The sequence below is a fragment of the Eschrichtius robustus genome, chromosome 14 (assembly GCF_028021215.1).
Source record: "Eschrichtius robustus isolate mEscRob2 chromosome 14, mEscRob2.pri, whole genome shotgun sequence".
In the NCBI taxonomy this organism is placed as follows: Eukaryota; Metazoa; Chordata; class Mammalia; order Artiodactyla; family Eschrichtiidae; genus Eschrichtius; species Eschrichtius robustus.
In genome coordinates, this window is record NC_090837.1 from 31,531,675 (window position 1) to 31,549,605 (window position 17,931).

Sequence of the window (17,931 nt, forward strand, 5' to 3'; positions counted from 1 at the left end):
GGGTGTTTAAAATATGGTCAGATCTCTATTATTTTAAGCACAGCTCGCTCACAATCAGGGAGCCTCTCTGAGCTGTGGATTTCCCTCATCTTCTATAGGAATGAGAGCGACCCCTCTTGCTAATCAGCATCGTCAGGAAAACATCTACTAACAACCTACACAGAGTCTGTTATTAACTCACTGATTTTTTAAAAAAATAAATTTATTTTATTTACTTATTATTTTTGGCTGTGTTGGGTCTTCGTTGCTGCGCGCGGGCTTTCTCTAGTTGCGGCGAGCGGGGGCTATTCTTCATTGCGGTGCGCGGGCTTCTCATTGTGGTGGCTTCTCTTGTTGCGGAGCATGGGCTCTAGGCGCGTGGGCTTCAGTAGTTGTGGCTTGTGGGCCTCAGTAGTTGTGTCTCGCGGGCTCTAGAGTGCAGGCTCAGTGGTTGCTGCACACGGGCTTAGTTGCTCCGCAGCATGTGGGATCTTCCTGGACCAGGGCTCGAACCCGTGTCCCCCATATTGGCAGGCGGATTCTTAACCACTGCACCACCAGGGAAGCCCCTTAACTCACTGTTAATGTAAGGAATTAAAGAACCTGATTTACTCAAGACCTTCTGGGAATACTGCAGTTTCACAAAGCAAGACACATACGCAAAGGTAATCTCAAGATTTTGAATTCAGTCCATCCTGATTTATAGCACTGCCTGTCCCAATAGGCAGCTGTGTCTGGTGTGGGACGTGCAGCTGAAGGCCCCCTCGTCCATAACAGAATATCTTCCTCATAAAGCAGCCCTGTAATTTCCTCCACTAGGATAATTAATGGGTTAAGTGGCAGGGAGTTGGGTAGTACCCCCAGAGGACACAGTTAAAATCCATAGTGTTGCTTTATACTATCTGTTTGTTGCTACATAGTGTTCCAGAACATAGAACCAGAGACAGTACAATTCAGTAGATGTTTGTGAAAGAACAAATGACATTTCATAGATATTCATATTGATAAAGGTAGCCGGCTCTGTGGGCTTGGTCCTAAATCCAGATTGTGAAATAAAGGGGATACCCTGCCATCCTGCTTTCCCCCCGGAAATTCCTTCCTATCATTTTGTAAGACCCCCCTTTCTTCACTGTCACCTTAGCGCCATCATCACCACCTAAGACCAGAGAAGCTGTAACTTTTACAAACAACCAGAACTGGAAGAGCATGGAAAGTAAGAAGCAGAGTCAAGGACAGAATCTGGGGTCACCAATGCCCAAAAGACAGGCAAAGGAAGAGAAGCCACCGAACCTGCGAAAGGCAGGCGGGAGGGAGGATTCTGGAGACACTGGGTCCTGGAAACACAGGCAGGACTGTGGTTTACAAAGGTGGGACTAATCACAAGAGTTCAACATTACAGATCAGTCAGGTCAAATTAGTGCAGGCACTCCTAGCTCTGCATGGCATCGAGGGACCATAAGAATGATTGTGCAAGTTCAAAGAGTTCAAATGATCTTCATATCAATGGGGAAAATTAGGATTGTTCCATGACCTTCACAAATTTTTGTCGAGATGCTGAAAACACTGTCAGTTATAAGTGTATAAAGAAATGATAGAGATGTGGATGGACCTAGAGACTGTCATACAGTCTCTAGTGAAGTAAGTCAGAAAGAGAAAAACAAATGTCATTAACACATATATGTGGAATCTGAAAAAATCGGTATAGACGATCTTATTTACAAAGCAGAAACAGAGACACAGACGTAGAGAATAAACGTATGGCTACCAAGGGGGAAGGGCGGGGTGGGACAAAATGGGAGATTGGGATTGACACATACACTATTGATGCTATGTATAAAATGGATAACTAATGAGAACCTACTGTGTAGCACAGGGAACTCTACTCAATGCTCTGTGGTGACCTAAGTGGGAAGGAAATCCAAAGAAGGGATATATGTATACATATGACTGATTCACTTTGCTGTACAGTAGAAATTAACACAACATTGTAAAGCAACTATACTCCAATAAAAATTAAAAAACCAAAAAAAAACCCCTAAAAAATAAACAAACAAAAAAAGAAATGAAAGAAATAATAAAACTAGCGTTATTTAGGACAGTGTCATTTAAAACATCAGAAACATTGATAATTAAACTGTTTTGTGTCTTTGTAGAAAACTTATCAAGAATAGCTCGAGGGCTTCCCTGGTGGTGCAGTGGTTGAGAATCTGCCTGCCAATGCAGGGGACACGGGTTCGAGCCCTGGTCTGGGAAGATCCCACATGCCGCGGAGCAACTGGGCTCGTGAGCCACAACTACTAAGCCTGCGTGTCTGGAGCCTGTGCTCCGCAACAAGAGAGGCCACGACAGTGAGAGGCCCGCGCACAGCAATGAAGAGTGGCCCCCGCTCGCCGCAACTAGAGAAAGCCCTCGCACAGAAACGAAGACCCAACACAGCCAAAAATAAATAAATAAACTTAAAAAAAATGAAAAAAAAAAAAAAAAAGAATAGCTCGAACAGTGCTCATCTTGTCATGTGACTTAGGATAAGGAGTGGACATCCTTTCCATGCCGTGGTGAATTGATACACTCCTTCCTAAGTTCAGATCAGCTTCCAACATTTTGTTCTTTGCATGTTCAGTGTTATGAATTATCTCCAAAAGTTCACTGAATGTTAAGTTTTTTGCTGGCATTCGTTCCTCTGGGCTGGCTTCATCCTTTTCACCACAACCATTTTCCTCTGCTGTGTTGATAAGCTGGTCTTCACTGAGCTCCTCTGTCAGCACATATAAAACCTCTCGAAAGGCAGCAGGGTCACTCATCCCACAGTCAGCCATTTTTTTTTTAATCTATTTTATTGAAGTATAGTTGATTAACAATGTTGTGTTAATTTCTGCTGTACAGCAAAGTGGCTCAGTTATACATATATATTCCTTTTCATATTCTTTTCCATTATGGTTTATCCCAGGATATTGAATATAGTTCCCTGTGCTATACAGTAGGACCTTGTTGTTTATCCATTTTGTATGTAATAGTTTGCCTCTGCTAACCCCAAACTCCCAATCCTTCTCTCCCCCCCACCCCCAGCCATTTCTTCTCTAACTCCATTCCCGTAGATTCAGTTTCCCTTCCTGCATGATCACTTTTCATTTCTTTGATGCACCTTCCTTTTTGGTGACCAATTTCCTCCTTTGACTATCCATTTTTGTGAAATGTCATGTGGGTTTAGCACTGGGAGACAAGGAGGCAACACAATGACACACTTTGCTGTCAGGGGAAGGGGGCGGCACTGAATAACACACACAGCGACCAGTCACCAACAGACTTTGAAAGAAGTGACATTGTAACGGAGACTCTGACTCCATTTGTTTATGTTTGACTACTGACATCTTTTAAGCCTCACCCATTCCTCTTCCCCTGCTGCCCCACGTCTGGGCAAGTGAAAAGAAAGCCCAGGCACTCCCTCTTTTGGCTGTGTTGGGTCTTCATTGCTGCACGGGCTTTCTCTAGTTGCGGTGAGCGGGGGCTACTCTTCGTTGTGGTGCATGGGCTTCTCATTGTGGTGGCTCCTCTTGTTGCAGAGCATGGGATCTAGGCACGCGGGCTTCAGTAGTTGTGGCTCACGGGCTCTAGAGCACAGGCTCAGTAGTTGTGGTGCACAGGCTTAGTTGCTCCGCAGCATGTGGGATCTTCCAGGACCAGGGTTAGAACCCATGTCCCCTGCATTGGCAGGCGGGTTCTTAACCACTGTGCCACCAGGGAAGCCCTCAGGTGAAGTTTTAAAATGTTATCTTTCATTTGACCTGAATATTTTTACCTTTGTGAAGTGGCTCAACTGACAATATTTGTTTTGTATTGGAAACAAACAATATTTGTTTCCATTTTATTATTTAATAACATATCATTGTAAGCTATGACACTTAAGCAAGTGATCCTTAGAATGTGTATCTGTGGTGGGTGTCATATTCCTTCCTGTCAAAAAGATGGGAAATCTAGACATCTGGGAAGTAGCTGACACAAGGCAGTCTACATCAAAATCTTGCACTCTGCATTATGAAAAAAAATGTATTTACACACACGATGCTTTTAAAGAAAATCCTATGTGGGTTCTTTCAAAGGAACCATCTTTGGGTCAAATGTTTTAAATGTAAGTCTTCTCCTTCAAAAGAAATAAATAAGGATAAACCAATTCCAAGTTGGTTGATAATGAAGCTCAGCTCCACCTAGGGAGTTTACAGAATCAGAATCCATTCCTTCATTTAATCAGAAGCTCCATAATCGTATGTTGTTTTTCATTAATGACTGGCTTTTCTTTTTAAAATAATGAAACGTGTATGACTTACCTCCTTCCTCTTTCCAGCATTCCTGTCTCCTTGTCACATGGATGAGCCCAGGTGGCCTTGGTATGTTGGCCCCAGAGTGTTAATTTCTTCTCGGCAGCTGAGAAGTGTCAGCTCAAAAGTCTGCAGGAACCAAACTCAAATTTTTATACATTCTAAAAATTCTTGTACTAAATAGGATAAACCTTGACTCCCTTTTTTCATTTGTAGATTAAGTGGGATAATACCTAATTTTGGCATTTACACATAACACGTAACCTAGCTGCTTTGGGATGGTCTTAGAATTTTTTCCTGGTAATTTGTTCCATTTCTTGACCCCTCCCTGCAAACAAAGTGACAGTGACACTTCATCTTGACTTTTCCCCTTCTTTTTGGTTTATGCCTATTCTATTTATTAAAAATGTATAAATAAAGTTAAATTTTAGGCTGTCAAAAATATTTTTTATACATTCAGTTGTTTTAAACATACCCCCAATAAGCAGATTTTTAGCCATTTAGAGCTTGCCTGCTTTGCACACCCTGAGAAACTGTGCCTAACATCTGCTAACTAGGAAGATAAAGCTTCTAGGAGCTATAAAGACCCCAAGCTGCTGTGCCCTTTGGAGCTCTCTGATCCACAGACTCTCTGCCCAGAGACATCACCTACCACGTGAGCCCTGCATACCTGGGGGAGGTCCCTTGCCTTCCTCCTCGTCCACGCTGTGGTCTCCTGCACAGAAGTCTCTGGAGGGTCCCAGCCCAGAGGGCCTTCCCGGGGTGCAAATCTGTCAAAGCCCACCTGAGAAGCCTGTGTGTACTACTGCCACCTGGTGGTCATGTCTATTTCTTTGATCAACCCTGAAATCCCTAGAACCCCCTTACACTCCTCTATCCAAAAACTAGCCTCTATTTTTCCTTGAGAAAGTCAAAATTCTAAGCAGGACAGTGCATCTAACATCCCCAAATTCAGAAAGTGAGAACCAGAGGGTGACTTCCAAGTGTCTGTGAAGTTGCAGGAACACTCATGACAGCACCCTGGATTTGGCGTCTTTGATGGAAGCCCAAAGGTAGATTTCAGCTGGAAGAAGATGCTTCAATACCAAACGTAAAATAGATAGCTAGTGGGAAGCAACCGCATAGCACAGGGAGATCAGCTCGGTGCTTTCTGACCATCTAGAGGCGTGGGATAGGGAGGGTGGGAGGGAGGGAGATGCAAGAGGGAAGAGATATGGGAACATATGTATATGTATAACTGATTCACTTTGTTATAAAGCAGAAACTAATACACCATTGTAAAGCAATTATACTCCAATAAAGATGTTAAAAAAAAAAAAAAGATGCTTCAAGAAGTTGGCGCTCAGTTCAAAATCAGAACCGAGAGAGGGACTTGGAAATTGTTGCTATTTAAAATTCATGTATGGGGACTTCCCTGGTGGCGCAGTGGTTAAGAATCCGCCTGCCAATGCAGGGGACATGGGTTCGAGCCCTGGTCCAGGAAGATCCCACATGCCGTGGAGCAACTAAGCCCATGCGCCACAACTACTGAGCCCGCACTCTAGAGCCCACAAGCCACACTACTGAGCCTGCATGCCACAGTGTGCCACAACTGCTGAAGCCCGCACACCTAGAGCCTGTGCTCTGCAACAAGAGAAGCCACCGCAATGAGAAGCCCATGCACTGCAACGAAGAGTAGCCCCCGCTCGCTGCGACTAGAGAAAGCCTGCGCGCAGCAATGAAGACCCAATGCAACCAAAAATAAGATAAATAAGTAAATTAATTTAAAAAAATAAATAAAATTCATGTATGAAGGCAGTAGTCACATTTCTGGTCCTCCCATTCTGGAAAACCACAGAGCAGGTTTTGCTGTACAAGATTAATTATTTTTGTTAGGAATTATGTGATCAGAAGGAGTAGAAATCTACTCCAATTATCACAGGTCAAAAGTTAGAATTTGTTATCTTGTGTCCCAAGGATAGGATGTACAGGCCCCAAGAGGCGCTACAATCAGGAGCTGGAAAGTCAGACGGAGTGTTCTGGGCTGAACTGTGTCTCCCCACACCCCCCAGCGCATCCATGTGTTGAAGTCCTAATCCCCAGCACCTCAGAAGGCGACTGCATTTGGAGACAGGGCCTTTAAAGAGGCAATTAAGGTAAATGAGGTCATGTGGGTGGACCCTAATCCAATATGATTGGTGTCTTTATAAGAGGAGATGAGAACACAGACAGGCACAGCGGGAGGACCACGTGAGGACACAGGGAGGAGATGGCCGTCTACAGGCCAAGGAGCGAGGCCTCAGAAGGAACCAACCTGTTGATGGCTTGATCTCGGGCTTCCAGCCTCCAGAACTGTGAGAAATAAGTATCTGTTGTTTAATGCCCCTGGCCTGTGGTTCTTTGTTACTGCAGCCCTCACGAACTCACGCAAGAGGTTATAAGGTTACGGGTCCCACCTCTGCGGAGCCCATAGTCTCTTCTCTGCTTTTTCGGCTCAGCTGCCTCATTCTTTGTATATACAGGCGGGTGGCTTTCTCTGAAGTGATGCACACATGACACAGGTGGTCTCACCAGCTTGATTCTGGGTGATGGCTCTCAGCTCCTGTGCCTCAAACCAGCTATCTGGAGTCTCCAGAAGAGGGCACCTGACCCACCCAGTTGGGTCAAATGTCCAGTTGGTGTTACAAGAGCTGTGGCTGATGGGAGAGGAGAGTCACATGTGCAGGATGGGAACTGTGCCCTCCCGATCCACTCGAGACGTCCCTGAGGAGTGACCCTCAGATCTGGGGTCAGGGAGGCAGGCAGCCCCAGGAGTGAGCAAACCGTAGAGATGAAAGTGTAACTACCAGACAAGGCCAGCACGATATGGCCCTCTGGGCTGGACCACACTTCCTGTCCCTACTCCTCTTGGCTGGCAAATGGACAGTGAAATGTAATGGAAAGGACAAGGCTCCAGCAGCTTACCCCCAAAGCCTGGACACCACTAGACATGAAAGAAATCGGTGATGACTTTAACTGTGACCAGGGAGAGAGCAGACAGACAGACACACACAACCACACACATGTACACACACAATATACATGTGCATACGACCACACATGCAACACAAGTACACACACAACCACACATGTACACAAATCACACACAACCACACAGTACACACTGCAATACACATGCACACACATACACGATCACATGCGTACACATGCACACACGTACAATCACATAGTACACACATGTGCATACAGATGTACACACAAGCACACATGTACACACACGTACAATCACACACGTACACACAATCACACACACAAATGCACACATACATGCACACACACAGCCGCTCAGCTGTCATGTTGTGATTTTTCTTCCCTTTTTTAATACTGTTATTTTAATTTTAAGAATAGACAAAATGCACACACATGGGGGAAGAATGGAAAGGAAGCATCCAGTGTGCTTCTTCTGTGTCCCTAAGAGTGGACACAGATCCCACATGTAAATAAGGACAGTCTTAGGTCCCTGGAAAACTTTAGTTAAGCAAGCATACATGCTTCTTTTCAAAAAAGGAAAATTAGAAAATGTAAAGATATTAAATAATGTACTTATCGATACTTTCAGATTACGGAAATGACAAGCTTTAGCAAAAAAGGGGAATTTAGTTTTCAGATATGGGCCCGTCACATGGAAACCACAGACAGAAAGGCCACGTGGACCTTGGGGATGACTCCAACTCCATCAGGCCTCTCCCACCTCATCTACATCCCTTGAGCACCACGTGTTGCTTTCAGTGCTTCTCTCTTATCTCACTCTGTTTCCCAGTTCCCAGAAGAGGAAAGAGCTGTTTATTCTATTGCCAAATTCACAGGGACGGCCTCTAACTGTCCTGGCTTGTTGGTGCTCCATCTTTAGAACATGAAGAGCCACAGATAAAGTGGCCTCACACGCAGCTCTGATGTAACCAGATTCACGGACAGAGGAGGCTGATTCTGGGCAAGTGCAGACAGGTGGTCGAGATGCCAGGGGCAGTGAGCTGGGGAGACAAAATTACAGCCGTCTGTTTCCGCAAACAGGCAACAAAAGGGAAGACCTATCATTACACCATTGAAGATAATAGTTGGAACATTTGAATGCCATTTTTTTTTCCCACTGAGAAAGGGCACTTTCTATTCAGACTTTAAAAAATAGGGATAGGAAATTGTGGGTATTTTAAAGTTTTCTTTTAATATTTTAATGTATTTTCTAAATTCTCATATGAGTCCACTTTCATAATTTGAAAAAATACCCTATATTTAAAAAGTAATAAGAGAGGTATTTCAGGAGACATCAAATTTTCCCAAGTTTTATTTCTGTTTTCTGAACACTTGTAACTTGTGCATCGAACGCATGATTCATGAGTTGCCATCGTGAAATAACTTTATCTGTCACTGTTCTTTTAAATTTATTCAGTGGAACTAGTTTTTCTCGGTGCCTGGGTGAAAGCTCCAGCAGCTGTCTGACTTTTGGAAGTCACTTACGTAATGCAAATCGTCTCAATACAGAAAAGAGTGTTTCTAGTGCCCTGCAATTTTCTAAACTCAAACTTGATTTAATTGACGTGTCTCTCCTCTACCAGGTGGGAAGTTTGCTGCTGGGGAGAGGGTCTTTCTCTCATTGTCCAGTGTTCTATTTCTTCCCAAACCCTCCAGTTGGCTAACCTTGTTTCTGACACCTGCAGGGTTGGGGGTCACCTGGGGTCCTGGGGAGACAAGACAAGGAATGATCAGGGTTGGATTGGTTCTGCCATGAGTTGGCTTCTTGCCCTCTGGTGCTGGCAGATGCTCAAGGCTGACTCTTTCTCTCGTGGGCGTTTGCGCGAGTGCCTCAGAGACCTTCCTCTGCCCACCCATGTGAGCAGGTGTCGCCCACGTGCAGTTCCCTAATTGGAGGTAACCACTTCCTTCTGGTTCTCTGTATTTCTCCCAGAGCCATAGGAGTCTGGCATGACCTGTGGCTCTTTGCTGATCCAGGTGTCCCTCCTGGACAAGATCTGACCCACAACGGCTTTCTCTTAGGTGGGCCCACAGCTGGCCCACAGGAAGCATCCGTGCCCCTTTGGGGGTGCCGGCTTCCCACACGACCACCCCTTCCTCCCTTCCGCTACCTGCAGGGCCGCTGCATCTCCCACCCTTCAGATTTCTCAGGTGGCAATCAAGACACTTCTTTCTGAGGCCCCCACCAAATGGAACACGAACGAGGCTCTCCTTGGGGTTCCCTTAATGCTTTTTTTGAAGGCAAGTGTCCCCTGCCCCTACCCCAGGGCTGGGACTTAAAGCACTGGACAGCTCTTTCTATCTGCACAAACCCCCCAAGTCTCCACCTTCTGACCTTTGATGTGGGTGAGGGTGAAAGTTTCTCACCACCAACCCTAAATGTCAGCATCTTTATTTGGAACCTTGGTTTGGCCTGTGATCTTTCTCATCTTAGGGTCTCAGCAAAAACCTGCACTTTTATATCCTATTATACACTTTATAATGCCCCCTTTTCTTTCTTTCTTTTTTTTTGGCCATGCCACATGGCTTGCGGGATCTTAGTTCCCCAGCCGGGGATTGAACCCATGCCCTCGGCAGTGAAAGCGCCAAGTCCTAACCACTGGACCACCAGGGAATTCCCACCTTTTATTTCTTTCATTTTAAATAAATAAATAGATATTGATCCACACTTGCAAGCTGTTTTTAGTCTGGAAAAATTTAAAGTGCAACTAACTTCGTTCTTGGTTGGTCCATCCATTCTTAAATGTTAGACATCTGAGGGTTACGCTGCTTTAGGGTTCAAACCACAAATGATAATACCTTTCACTTATCTAGCACTCTGGAGTTTAAAAAGGAGTGTGTCTAAATTGCTTATTCTACACTCAATTGTTCAGAATTAGGAGACAGGAGAGGACTTCTAGAAAAAAGATGGAGCTATGAATAATGTATCCTTCTGTGTCCAGCAAGTAAGCAAGTGTGAAAGTACATAAAGGCTTTAAAAATTTTGGAAGGTTTGTACCTCAATCGAGATTACGTATGGTTTTTTTGTTTGTCTCAAATATTCTTCTGCATTTACGCATTGATAATCATGCTGTTAAAAAAAAAATCAGATTTCTCTTGTCCTTCTTTGAAAAGAGGCATCCAAACTTGAAGGTTAAACTTGACAATGCTGTTTTAATACCGAACGTGTTTGCTGGTGTCAGTGGTATGAAGTGACTGCTCTCCAGGTGATGCTGGCCCTCAAGGAGGTTCCATAGGTGCGGCCACAGGACCAGGCAGGGTGTCTGCAGAAACGTCAGGACCACGCCACTACGTCACCCAGACAACATGCGCTTCTCTTACTGCTGCCTTAATTTCATTTCCAAAGTCTAAGTCACTTTTCCCCGCTGGGACCGGTCATTTTATATTTGGAATAACGGCTTGTTAATGTGGAACCAGGGCCTTCTGCCACGAAAAAAAAAGAAGCCAAGTAAAAAACAAAAATCTCTCTCACACCTTCTTCTTCTCCTTCTCTTTTTCCTCTTCCTCTTTCTATTTTGTTCTCTACATAAACTATCCACTCCACCTTTAGCCCAGCTCAGGATGTCCATCTTGGCATTTGCCTGGTGACTGAGCCTCTATTTTTTTAAAAAAATTAATTAATTAATTAATTTATTTATTGGCTGTGTTGGGTCTTTGTTGCTGTGCGCGGGCTTTCTCTAGTTGTGGTGAGCGAGGGCTACTCTTCATTGCGGTGCCCGGGCTTCTCGTTGCGGTGGCTTCTCTTGTTGCAGAGCATGGGCTCTAGGCTCCCGGGCTTCAGGAGTTGTGTGAGCCTCTATTTTTTCCCCACTGGGGAGAAAGCATTGGCAGTCAGATGCTAAGGCCAGTCTCTTCTTCCAGCTGCCCTTCCTCCTTGTCTCCAGCAGGAGACACAGAAAGTCCCCTGTACGCCACCCGGATGACCTGGCTATGGTCCCTTTCCACAGGAAGCCCCCCAGCCTTTTCGAGGAAGCGGCCTAACTTTAGTCTTTCACGCCTGAGGACTTCTTCAGTTTCTTAGCTCTGACTGCATATTTAAGAAATCTGATGAGAGAAAATGGGTTTCTCCATCAATAATGTGGGGCCCATCCAAAAACTCTCAGTCCTGGGCATCCGTGGACAGGGGCTGTGTTGTATTCCAGGTCAGGACAGACCTCGCCGTTGCCCATCGCCTCCCGAGATCTGCGTCTAGGCCAGCGCAAGCAAGCACGACTTGACCAAAGCACTTTTCCTTTCAGGTCTGTTAGATATGGCAAAACCTGAATGTGAGCTGGCTCTTTCTATCCAATGTTGCTTTACCATTTAATTCATGTATTGGTTTATGCAACCAACAAATGTTATTCAGTAAGTCTACCTGACACTCCTGGGTTAGTTGACACAGGAGGTTTAGGAAAGGACACCTGCCTTGAAAGAACTCACAATCCAGTAGGAAACATGTGTCTCTTTCTGTACCTGCCTACCAGAATGCTAAGTATTCAGTGCACTGGGTACTCCGGAGAAGTCCCACATCCTGCTCCAGCTCCAGCTGCAGCTGCCTGCACGGTGTAGGCTCTGACCAGCTTTGCGAAGGAGTGACCGCAAGGTGTCTTGCAGCTGGACAGATCCCTGTCAACAGCCTCCAGCTTCCTGCCCCCAGGCTTCTCGGATGCCGGCTTGGGTCCCCCCATGACACCTGCTTAGTGCCTACACCTGCGTAACTGGACAAGCAGGAGTCAACCCAGTGGGGCACCCTTGACCCGTGGGTGATTGCTCGGTCAAGATAGTAAGCCAGAGGCAAGACCACGTTTTGGGAGATACTGCAGGGATTTGCACACAGCCATCAAGGACAAAAGGGTCTGAGCCCATCCTATCCTGGGTGGAGCTGAAGGGTGGAGTCGGGCTGGTGACAGGCTGGAGTTGGGGAGGGAGCAGGAAGCAGGGCCTCCTAACTGGGGAGAGAAATTTCATTTGATTTCTGGCCAGTGGGGTGGGGAGCCTTGGAGGCTTGAGGGTAGGGGACTCACTTGATCCAATTGACCTCCTTACAGGATCCCTCTGACTGCTGTGTGGGAAACGGAAAGTTCTGGAGGAGCCTTAGAAGGACAGAGCTGGGTCTGGGGCTGAGAACATCTGGCTCCACTGCTGGATGATGACCTTGACACGTAGCTTAACCTCTCGGAGTCCCAGAGTTCTTGTCCGTAAACTAGTGATAATAATAATGCCATTCACCTCACGGCGTTCTTGAACAATTCAACAATGATTTTTCAGGCAGCTCTTCTGTGCCGGCCATGCTGTGAGGTGCTGAGCACAGTGAGGATGGTAAGTGATGCATGTGCAGGAGACGGTTTCAAGGCTGTTATCCCTGTGCTGCTTCAGTTCGTGTCCTGGTCCGATGGAGGGAGCTGCTCTGGGTCTCACATCAAGGGCTGCAAAGAAACACGCTCCCAGTGTTGGAACGCATCTGGGTGTCTCACTCATGCCTGGAGACTCAGGCCAGGTGCTGTGACAACCTGGACAGCATCACTGCACCCTGCTATTGCACTTTTTAAATTCTGTAATGTGGAAGTAACTTGATTTATTTGCCTTGTTTTGGTATAGCTTATCATTTGTATTATTAATCTTTTAGTGTTTGATTTTGACATTTTTTTGGTATACTAATGATAGCGTTGAGTCAAAATCTGCTCTCCCAGAGCTTCCAATGTGCAGAAATACCAGCTGGTTGGCCTCAGTCTCCTCAATCCAAGGGTGACAACAGGAGCATATTGTGTTGCATTATTGTTTACTGCTTTTATTTTTTTTTTTAAAGATTTTTTTGATGTGGACCATTTTCAAAGTCTTTATTGAATTTGTTCCAATATTGCTTCTGTTTTTTATATTTTGGTGTTTTTGGCCGTGAGGCATGTGGGATTCTAGCTCCCCAACCAGGGATCGAACCCGCACCCCCTGCATTGGAAGGTGAAGTCTTAACCACTGGACCACCAGAGAAGTCCCTATTGGTTTGATTATTAACATGCTTTCAGACAAAATCATATTAAGGAACTCTAGTTTAGAAGGAATATAACTTCTTTGCATTTTTTTTTGTTGAAGTGTAGTTGATCTACAATGTGTTAATTTCTGCTAAACAGCAAAGTGATTCAGTTTTATATATATATATATATATATATATATATATATATATATATACATACATTTTTAAAAATTCTTTTCCATTATGGTTTATCACAGGATACTGAATATAGTTCCCTGTGCTATACAGTAGGACCTTGTTGTAAGTCAGGAAGAGAAAGACAAATACCATATGATATCACTTACATGTGCAATCTAAAATATGACACAAATGAATCTATCTAGGAATATAACTTTTTAAATTTTATTTTTTTTCTTTTTGACCACACTGCAGAGCTTGCAGGATCTTTGTTCCCCGACCAAGGATTGAACCTGAGCCCTCGGCAGTGAAAGCGCTGAGTCCTAACCACTGGACGGCCAGGGAATTCTCTTATTTTTATTTTTGCTTGTGATGAAATACACATAACATAAATGTTATCATCTTAACCATTTTTAAGTGTAGAGTTCGATGGCATTAATTACATTCACAGTGTTGGGCAGCCATCACCACCATCCTCTCCAGAACTCTTTCATCTTCCCAAACTGAAACTGTCCTCATGAAACAATAACTCCCCCTCCCCCTCTCCCCAGCCCCTGGACACCACCATCCTACTTTCTATCGCTATGATTTGATACTCTAGGGATCTCATATAAATGGAATCATACAGTATCTGTCCTTCTGTGACGGGGTTCATTTCACTTAGCATGATGGCCTTAAGGGTCATGCATGCGGTAGCATGTGTCAGAGTTTCCTTCCTTTTTATTTTTGATTTTTAAGCTTTACTGAGGTATAATTGACAAATAAAAATGGTAAGATATTTAAAGGGTACAATGTAATGATTTAGTATATTTATACGTTATGAAAGAATTCCCACCATTGAGTTAAATACACACTCATCACCTCATTTATTTACCTTTTATTTTTTTTGCTGAGAACACTTATGTTAATACATAGAGATGCAACTGAATTTTGCCTGTTGACTTCATATCTGGCAACTTTGCTGAATTGCTTATTGGTTCTAACCGGGTGTTTTGTGTGTGTGTGTGTGTGTGTGTGTGTGTGTGTGTAATGGATTGTAACTTTTTGAATGTTTTCAAAACCACGCTCTCTTTACCTATTAGAAGGCTGTGCACAAACACTCTTTGTAACACATCCTGAACACTGATGTGTAAAGAATCCTCTCTTTACGTATTAGAAGGCTGTGCACAAACACTCTTTGTAACACATCCTGAACACTGATGTGTACAGAATGCTGACCACTCTATGCTGGTGCCCGTGTGGATAGAAAAAGCAGACCCCAACGACTGCCAAGTGTGCTCTGAATCTGTCAGTTACACAAAAATCAAGTGTAAATGGTTGCTATGCCAGGTGGAACATGTTGACAGAAGAGGGGATATTCAAGAGATCTTTTTAGATGTTTTCGATTTTCTTAGTGTTAAATGTGGCCTCTGAATACATTCAAATTGTGCTTATGCCAGCATGTCAGAATTGTCACCGAAAATGGTAAATAATGTTTAGTAGGAAATTGCTTTGCTTTGTGGGATCTCCTATCTCACCATAAATGAGGTGTAAATAGTTTTCTAATTTAGGAAAAACGGTGAGAAGATTTTCCTGCTTGAGAAAGGCAGTTTCATCTACTCTTGAAGTAACTGGAATGCTTTACAGAAAACATCCTAACAGGAGAATACAGAGTTCAGAGAATTTCCGGAATGTCAAATCAGGGCTACAAGGAGAGGATGGATTGGGCTGTACATATAACTGTAAGGAAGAGGGTGTGATTAAAAAAATGAAGCCACTTGCAGCTGCTTCCACCATTTAGGGGGATGTCCTGGGGTCAACTCTCCCTCTGCTAGGACCAGCCCTCTGCAGTGACAGGAGAGAGGGGCGTGCCTGCATTGCTCTGGACCCAGGACAATTTCACCTGGGCCCCCGGAGCGTGCACTTTGACCTTAACCCAATTCCCTTGAGATGGTGAGGCCAGGGATTAGAACAGGTGGGACCACGTGCATGCGCATCCCCGTAGCTCAAAGAGCAGATCAGCAGAACCCAGCGGCTCTCTCAAGCACACAGCTTCAATCAGTCAAATCCTCGGGGCCGGGTGTGGTGGGAGATAAATAGGAGTTTGGGATTAACATACACACACTACTATATATAAGATAGACAAACAAGCACCTACTGTATAGCACAGGGAACTTTATTCAATATCTTGTAAAACACCTGTCATGGAAAAGAATCCGAAAAAAAAATATGTATAACTGAATCACTTTGCTGTACACCTGAAAATAACACAACATTGTACATTAACTATACCTCAATTAAAAAAAAAAGTCAAATCCTTCCCCCTCCTTCACCTGAGGGACAGGCTACTACTGAACGCCTCCCCAGACGGGCCCCCTGGTGGACTTAACTGGACCCAGCTGAGCGCCTGTGATTATTGTTTACTTGGATCTCTGCGGCTCCCCTCATTGTAGTCCATTTACATAATGAGAGGGCCCCATAGTCAGGTCCAATTTAGACTCTGACTCATGGTGTTTCATTGGGTCAAACTCCAGTTTTGTCTGCTCCTGGTGGACCTCACCTCCGTGGTCACAAGAATGCAAACCACTCCTACTCCTGCCAGGTTCTCCCCTGCCCTTGTTCCCCCTTCTGCCACCTCCTCCCCTACCGCGAACTCTGGCGACCTATCCAGTCTTTCCCGAGCATGCTGAGATGGCTCTTCTTGATTCCGCTCCTCAATCCTGGGGACTTTTCTTTTCTTTCTGCAGTAGCTTCCCCTCCCATCATACTGCCCATTACCATCTACTCTACACGGCTCGTGTGCCTTTCTAAATGTTTTTTTTCCCCTATGAAAAGCAACTGCTATTTTATTTTCCCTTATCTGTTCATCCTGTTTCACTTCTTTTGTGTAAGTATTTCATTTTCTCCTTGTACTATTCTGTATTATAAGAAAAGTATTGGGCTTCCCTGGTGGCACAGTGGTTAAGAATCCGCCTGCCAACACAGGGGACACGGGTTCGAGCCCTGGTCCAGGAAGACCCCACGTGCCACAGAGCAACTAAGCCCGTGCGCCACAACTACTGAGCCTGCGCTCTAGAGCCCGCAAGCCACAACTACTGAGCCCACATGCCACAACTACTGAAGCCCGCGTGCCTAGAGCCTGTGCTCTGCAACAAGAGAAGCCACCACAATGAGAAGCCCACGCACCGCAACGAAGAGTAGCCCCTGCTCACCGCAACTAGAGAAAGCCCGCGCGCAGCAACGAAGACCCAATGCAGCCAAAAATAAATGAATAAAATAAATAAATTAAAGAAAAAAAGAAAAGTATTGATGCCCTCTACTATCACATATACAAGTCAGAGGGCCTTCTCCTTTCCAGTCACAAGGCACTTACCTGATCATAGCACTCAGATCTCGCTGCACTTTGCTTGCCTCCATCTCTGCATGGGCCAAAGTGACCTCTGTGTGACCAGATCCTCTACAGCACGATGTCAAGTCTGATGCAGGGAGGGTGCCCAAAGTTTGGTCATTTGGGTGACCAAAATATAGGAAGCCATAGTAGACCATCCAGCAGCCCGAGCCACCAAGGTTTGCTTAGAGAAAACACAAGGGCCAAACCTACTTCTCAATGCCCTCTTGTTTCCATCTGCACTCCTTGTGGGAAGATGTGCCCAATGACAGCAGGTTGCCTTTTGCATGTGTGCCTATCTTGCCTGGGAGAAGATGGCTGAGTTAAGGTAGAGTTAGATTACACTGAATGATTAAGAACCAGAAAATTTCAATTTCTTCCTGGCAGATGGAGTCTGGGGACCCTGGTACGTGGAGAAGAGGAGAAATGGGGAAGTGTCGGGAGAGAGGAAGGGTGATATTGGGGGAAGGGATATAGGGTAGACCTAGGAAGAAAAATGACCAGTGGACTTTAAGAGCAATGATGCTCAAGTAACATAACATTTGTTAATATCTATATGCTGTAAGTCACGAGTATAAATCATCAAGATCTTCTTTAAGATACTTCTACATTAACATATATCACTGATACTTCAAAATTCTTCTTTTTTAAGAAGCAACTGCACCCTCTATATCAAAAGCGCACGGTGTAGGTTCCTATAACAAATACCCATAATCTCAAGATCCTACGCCAAGAGTCCTTGGGACTAGTTCAACAAATCTTTCAACAAAACAGCAACGCTCTTTGCTTTTTTAAGTAGACAGGTAAAAACTCAACGTTATGACGACAAGATAAAAAATCAGTATAGACTTAATTTCTATTTTATGGTAACTTGCATGCGATCCTTCCTAACCTTCTTATCTGTCTTTCAGAAGAAGAGATGATGAGTAATGTAGGGCTTTGCCGTCTCAGAATCACTTGGATCTATGGCTTTCCTGCTTAAAGTTCCTGCTTTAAACAAACAAACAAATAAGCAAACAAAAACTTGGGGCCTCTTGGGTTAGCTACCCTTTTATTCCAGGCTGAATAAAAAACACTTGGAGGGTTTGTTTGAAATTTCTCCAAATATCTCCTGTGTTGCCCACAGCAGGGCTGTGAGG